Source organism: Vespa velutina, chromosome 19 (assembly GCF_912470025.1).
Source record: "Vespa velutina chromosome 19, iVesVel2.1, whole genome shotgun sequence".
Lineage (NCBI taxonomy): Eukaryota > Metazoa > Arthropoda > Insecta > Hymenoptera > Vespidae > Vespa > Vespa velutina.
In genome coordinates, this window is record NC_062206.1 from 1,871,598 (window position 1) to 1,879,097 (window position 7,500).

The 7,500-nt window shown below is 30.9% G+C and overlaps 1 protein-coding gene across 4 annotated transcripts in view; it reads left to right on the top strand.

Annotated features, from left to right (window-relative positions):
• LOC124955601 overlaps nt 1-7,500 on the top strand; it is a 135,162-nt gene that overhangs the window by 54,748 nt on the left and 72,914 nt on the right. Inside the window, exon 1 of one of the 4 annotated variants that reach the window (XM_047510227.1) lies at nt 7,065-7,172. The exons of the other annotated variants lie outside the window; for them this stretch is intronic. The gene's annotated coding sequence lies outside the window, so the exon portion shown is untranslated. Of the gene's footprint in view, nt 1-7,064; nt 7,173-7,500 lie in introns of those variants that run through there. 4 annotated transcript variants of the gene reach the window in all.

A 7,500-nucleotide genomic window follows, 5' to 3' on the forward strand; every position in this document is an offset into this window, starting at 1 on the left:
ATTTCGTTCGATTCTCATCCTCCCGTCTGTCTCCGCCCCGCCCAATCCACCCACCCATCCCCCGTTAGGACGAATCGTGATGACCGCAGGGAGCAACGTTGTTGTTAACAGGAACACGTTCACTCACGCATTGGAGCACGCATCCACGGAATGAATTAATCGAGCGTGTTACGCGTTTACAGAGTTAACTGGAATGCAGCAAACCGACGACAAACGACGATATCTCTTTCTCTCTTTCTCTCTCTCTCTCTCTCTCTCTCTCTTTCTCTGTCTCTCTCTTTCTATCTCTCTTTCTTTTTTTCTGTCTCTCTTTCGTGATATAACGAGTTCAGTCTGATTCGTAATAAAATTTGAAAATAAATGTCGACGGAGAAAATAAAAATCTTTTTTTTTTTCCTTTTTCTTTTTTTCTCTTTCTCTTTCTCTCTCTTTCTCTCAGTCTTTTTGTCTTCATCAAAAATGACTATTCATTTATTAATTCGTTTTACAGCATGAATTGTAACAAGAACAAGAAGAAGAAGAAAAAGAAAAAAGAGAAAAAGAAAACAAAAAAAGGAGAAAAAGAAATATCAAACGAGTCTATTTAAAATAAATAGAAAAATGTTTAAAAGGAAAAGAGACTACTTGTTGAGAATATACGTATGTATGTATATATGTATGTATATATATATATATATATATATATATATATATATATATATATATATGTATATATGTATATATGCATTTTCCGAAAACGAACGTGCAAATATTCGATGAACAAATATTTTCATATAACAAACACACAAACACACACACATAATCACACACACATATATATATATATATATATATATACAAATATATGTTTTATCTGTTCAAGTGTTTTTTTCGTGACTATAAAATTTATTCTTGTTCATTGAAACGATGTTTCAAACTGCTTTCATAATCATTATTTACAGGCATAATCGAATGATAGAGTATAGGGAAGAGAGAGAGAGAGAGAGAGAGAGAGAGAGAACAAGAGAGGAAGGCAACGTTCTCCTAGAGAACCGTCGCCAATGTTGTCTAACAGTGGATCGAATTATCCGCTTAATAGATGGTACTCGCTGGCACGATGCACTTAGCGTCGAACCTCGCGGCAAATACAAGAGAGAGAGAAGAGAGAGAGAGAGAGAGAGAGAGGCTTTGTCTTCGGTTCGATCGCATTTGCTTCGATTTCTCATCGATATCATTCGACAAGAATTCTCCAACGAATTACTCCATTTTATTTATATATACATTTATATAATTAATAAATTAATATATAAATGTATATAAAATATAAATAGTAAAAAGAAATTATATCTACATATATATATATATATATATATATGTATATATATAAAACGATAAAATATTATCATTATTAATTATCCTTATCTTCTCAAATTTGAAGAAAATGATTTGTTTTTTTTTTTTTTCTTTTTCTTTTTGCTTTTAATTTTCACATTACACAGATTAAAATAAAATGAATGACCAATACAAATATAAATATAATTTCACGAATATCGATGGATATGTTTCGTTCTAAAGAAAAGAGTTCGCTGACCTCTCCCATTCAGGTCGACAACTTCAATGTTGAGTTCAGTTCAAGGCGCGCTTGCATAGATCTTGAACAATAACGTGGTTGATTGTAACGTAGTAATACTCATGTTGGTGTTGGTATCAGAGATATTCTCATTGTCCCGAAAACCGTCTCTCCTCCTTCTCTCTCACCTTCTTTCATCTAGCAATAGTCGGCCTTCATCATGCTTCATCCTCTTCTCGTTTGTGTCCTACGAAGAGCAAAGTTACCGACCCCTCGACCTATATACCATACGAAACTTCACCAAGGAGATTGTCAGCTATTTATATCATATAGCATATTTTAAACTCTTTTTATTCTTTCGAATTTTATTTCTTCCTCTCTCTCTCTCTCTCTCTCTCTCTTTCTCTCTTTTTAATTTCTTTTTACATTTTTTTTCTTTCTTTTTCCTCAATAGAATATCGTTCAATTAACGATTTATTTTCCTTCCAATTGTTTCGTTTTTTTTCTCTAATTTCTTTTGTTAATGATTAACTTAACTATCACGAGAGAAAAAGAGAGCAAGAGAGAGAGAGAGAGAGAGAGAGAGAGAGAGAGAGAGAGAGAGAGATTTCAAACATATATTTCATATATACGAAACATATATTCAATACATACGAAACATTAACATTTAAAAAAATAATTCAATTAACGTTAATTATAATTCTTGTATTTATATTTGTTCCCATTCTATTCATCGATATATGGACATTTATGAATCAGGTTTTATGTGAATGCGAGTATGAATGTTCTACTCTGTGATATAGTTTTATCTACAGGAAAAAAGATACTTATCAAGATCCTAAAAAGGAGAGAGACAGAGAAATAAAGAGAAAGAGAAAGAAATAGATAGATAGATAGATAGATAGATAGAGAGACAGAGAGAGAGAGAGAGAGAGAAAAGGATAGAAAGAGAAAGAGCAAGGGAGATAGAGAGAAGCCATCAGACTCACTCACTGCAGCCTGTTGACCTGCATTCGCCTCTTAAACGAAGTGGCATGTACCAGAAGCTTGCAGTCGAGCTTTCAACCCCTTCTTTCTCTCTCTCTTTCTCTCTCTTTCTGTTCTTTACCACCTCAGACGTCTTCACCCTCATCGTTGGCCCTACACCCTCCTCCCTCCTATCTGAATCTTCTCCTCTTTCTCTTTCTCTTCCTCTTTGTCTGCTTCTTCGTCCTCACTTTGATAGTTTCGTGACGAGACGGGACAACCCAGACGATGATTTTTTTTCCCCTTTCTGTTTTTTTCTTTTTTCTTGTTTTCTCTCTCTTTTTTTTCTTCTTCTTCTTTTTCTTTCTTTCTTTTTTTCTTTCTTTACCATACAGATATAGGACTCGTCTTTTGGACTCTTCTTTTGATTCGTCTTTTGACTTTTCTTAAGATCTTTTTTTCTTTTTTGTATTATATTTTCTCTCTCTCTCTCTCTCTCTCTCTCTCTTTTTTCCTTCTGTTTTTTCTTTTTTGACTTTTCTTTTCGAATTCTCTCGCGACCTTAACCTCATGGAAAATAATTTTTCACTGTCCATGATGTTGGTATGACTTTTCCTTTTTTTTTTTTTCTTTTTTTCCTTTTTTTCTTTCCACTTTCATTTCCACTCCCTCGAAAGTTCACTGTTTTCAATTGCGAAAATACTCTCTCGAAATGTTGAGATTGCGTTTTATTTACGTCTCTTCTTTTGCTACTATTTGCTTTTGCGCTTTTATAGAATGATTACTTTTTTGTTTCTCTTTAATTATCTCCCGAGATTAACCTTTTGGAAAATTTTTTTCCCACCCTTCCCCCATGCATTTTTCTATTGACGGCATTAGAATGACCTTTTCTTTTTTTTTCCTCTTTTCTTCTTCTTTTTCTTCCTCAAAATTTGATGAAACTTTTGAAAGGCGGCGTTTTCTTTTACGACGTGTCCTTTATTATAGAACATTCTTCTTGAATCCTCTTGAATTTTTTTCCCTATCGTCGATGTTAAATTGACTATTTGTTTGTTCGTTCGTTTTTTCAAAATTCGTCGAACTCTTTGGAAAATTTTGTTCGATTTTACGTTCGCATTCTATCCTGAAATTTTCATCTTGAATCCCCTTGAGACCATAATCTTTGAAAATTTTTCATGGATTTTCTATTGTCGGTGTTAGAATGATTTCTCTTTCTCTCTCTTTTTTGTCTTTTTTTCTTTCCTTCTCAGTGAACTCTGAAACTTCTGTAAAATGTCGATATTACAATGCGTCTTCATTTCCCGTAAAATTAACATCGGGAATCTTGCAAAATTTTTTTTCCATATACATTCTATCGTCGATGTTAGAATGATATTGTTCTTTTTTTTATATATATATATATATATTTATTTTATGTATATATGTATTTTCTTCTCTTCTTCTTCTTTCTTTTTTTTTTGTCTTCTTTCTTTTTTTTCCTCTAAAGAAATACACGGATCATAGAAAAATATTGAAAGGCGAAATAACGAAAGATTGAAAATAAAATTTGATTAGAGTAACATCTTCCCGTTCAGAAAATATTCTACATTAATCAATTCCAATATCAATTGATTAGATTAAACACCTGTTATAGTATCTAATATATAGCATGGTATGTAGATTGTACAGCTCTCGTTTTCAGCAAGTTGAAAGACCCTCACACTCTTGACCATGGCAGCCTCGACAATCTCATTTCCACAGGAATAGACTACCTTAGAGGAAGAGGTGGAGATAGAGAGAAGGAGGTAGAGCTGAAGATCCTTAATTAACGTTTCTAACAACGTTGTATGTGATGTACCACATCCACTCTCTCTCTCTCTCTATCTCTCTTCCCCTCTCTCTCTCTCCCTATATATATATATGTGTGACATATATATATATATATATATACATATCACAGTATATGTTAGTTCGTGTATCGCTCCAAATCGTTTGTTAACAATCTGATTTAGTGATTAGATAAAATAATTCGATAAAGAAAGATTATTCAAATTAAATTAACGATTAGATTTTAAATCATTCTTTAAAAATAACTATATATATATGTGTGTGTGTGTGTATGTGTATGTAGGTATAGTTATACGTATAAATAATATTTCGATATATTATATTTTAATATCGGATTATTTTTCATCAGGTTAACATTTATTCAAGAAGAAACCATCGAGAGTGATAAAGAGAGAGAGAGAGAGAGAGAGAGAGAGAGAGAGAGAGAGAGAGAGAGAGAGAGAGAGAGAGAAATATTATTTAGCATATTCTCTTAATACGAGGGAATTAGAAGAAGCGTGGGCTTCTTTAGCTACGATGAGCTGAATAATTGGATTTATTTACTTGACGCTGCTCCCTTGCGAGTCGTAAAGAGTAATTCTATGCATTCGCGATGATTAAACGAATAACGTTGACTTTTTCCAATTCTTTTTTTATATTCTTTTTTGCTTCTTCTTTAGGGAGTCATTTCTATTCTCTCTCTCTCTCTCTCTCTCTCTCTCTCCTCTTTATTAATTAACATTCAATATATTCGTATATCTTTTATAAATTTGTTTTGTAAAAATCAAAAAGAACAGGCAAAATATTCGTCCCGTTTAAATATAAATCGGAACATTTTTTCTTTCTTTCTTCCTTTTTTTCTTTTTTTTCGTTCTTTTCGCGGTTCTTTTTTTCTTCTTAAATAGCGACAAAAAAAAAAAGAAAAAACGAACATATCCTTTCTTTCTTTCTTTCTTTTTTTTTTTCTTCTTTTTGATTAACTCTTTTTTTTTCTCTTCTTTCTTTCTTTTTTTTTTTTTTTTTTTCTTTTTCTTTAATAGCAACAGAAAAAAAACGAACATTTCCTTTCCTCCTCTCTTTTTATTTCTTTTTGATATTTTCGATTAACTTTTTTTTCTTCTCCTTTTTTTTTCTCTCGTTTTTCTTCTTTTTTTTTTTTTCTTTTCTTTTCTTTTTTTTAATCGGACAATAATTTTTAAACGTCGCTCTTCTTTTTCTTCTCTTACAAAAATCCTTCAAATTGAAGATATGCATACGTACGCACGTACTCACGTTATGTATGTGTATATATATATATACACATGCATGTATGTATGTATGTATGTATGTATGTATGTATATACATAAATAATCGTATATTACATAACTACTCTACGTGCAAAGCATTTCACATTTCTAAGCGATTTATCGGGCGTAACGTAGTAGCCGAGACACAATGAATTACCACGTCGTATTACCCGAATAGCAAACGCGCATCGTTAAATTATCGTTCTGCCTGCACTCGCGAGATTCTACCCATCAAATTATCTACGCGTTTTCATGATTTACAAGGATATATAACGAGCGTGGTTCAGGTGTCTAATTACGATAATCTTAGGTAATTTTTTTTTTCCTTTTCTTTTCTTTCTTTTTTTTTTTTTTACGTATTAATACCAAATTTCTTTTTCTTATCTCTGTGCAAGAAGAAGAAGAAGAAGAAGAAGAAGAAGAAGAAGATGATGATGAATAAAAAGAAATTAAAATGAAACATCTGCTATTCTCGAATAACTTTTCTTTTCCCTGTGAATTTCTTTTTTTTCTTTTTTTTTTTTTTTTGTTTCTACTTGAAAAAGATTTCATTAGTCGATCACGAACATTATTTATTATTAGCGTTCGCGTGCAAAGACGTATGAATCGGGGGTGGTGGTGGTGATGGTGGTGGGGGAAGAAAAACTAAATCGAATTGAATAATAATTGACTCGTTGCCGTGATTAGATCTGCGTTTAAATCGTGTAGGATTTATAAAAAAAAAAGAAGGAAAAAAAAGAAGAAGAAAAAATTGCCTTCATTTAAATTGAACGTGTAAATAATTTACTCGATCGACGAATTTGACTTATAATTATATTTCGCGCCGGACAGCTGTCGTGATATTGAATTAAATTATAAAAAATTATGAAAAAAAAGCAAAAAAGAAAGAAAATAGAAAAGAAGGAAGGGAAGATAATAGAAATAAAAAATATTCTATATAAAAATATATATTGGCATACGATTGACAGTTTCTAACGCAATTTCTTATCTTTCCTTTCGTCAATGTAAATAGAATTGTGATATCTCAGTGAAATATTATAATACTAAATCTAATACACGTGGAAGATGGAAAAAGAAAGAAGAAAAAATCCTGGACGAATAAAAAAAAGTTGTCAGCTGATTTTAAAAATCGATTAATCCTTTACAAAATTTTTCAATTTATTTTAAATCTTTTTTCCTTTTCAAATTACAAAATTAAATGACGTAAAAATTAAATCTCGTAATATAAAAAGTCTCGTAAAAATGATAATAGATTTTTACAATCGTATTAATTATTTACAATCATACGTGTATATATATATATATATATATATATATATATGTGTATGTACATATGTAAATACATAGATACAATTATAAAAGATTATTTTTATTTAAAAGATGTTTTTATTTCTTAAAGATGCTCGAAAGACGTGTTCCCTTATAAAGATCAAAATGTTATCGACCTCGTACGTGTCTCTATTCCAAGAATGTAAATAGGTCAACGAAGTTCATAATAAACAACACGATGAGATCAGCAGTAAAGAGTCAACGAAGCGGAATCACTTTGTTTTGATCCCAAGTAGTACGTATATGTTAGTTACACCTATATACGTATGTTTATAAAAGTATAATACGTATGTATGTGTGTATTACGTGTATATGTTTTAATGATAATAAAAACAAGTATAGAAAGTCGAAGAGATTTGTTTTTGTCCTTGTATAAATGTCAAATGTTTTCCAAGATGTGTATATATATATATATATTTATTTACATATACACGTTACACGTTATACGTATTAGATTCAGGGCAGTCGATAACAAGCGTTCAACCAAGTTAGACGTATTAAAAATAATTTCCCCTCTTTTATATTTTATATCGATAAAATATTTTATATATATATATATATAT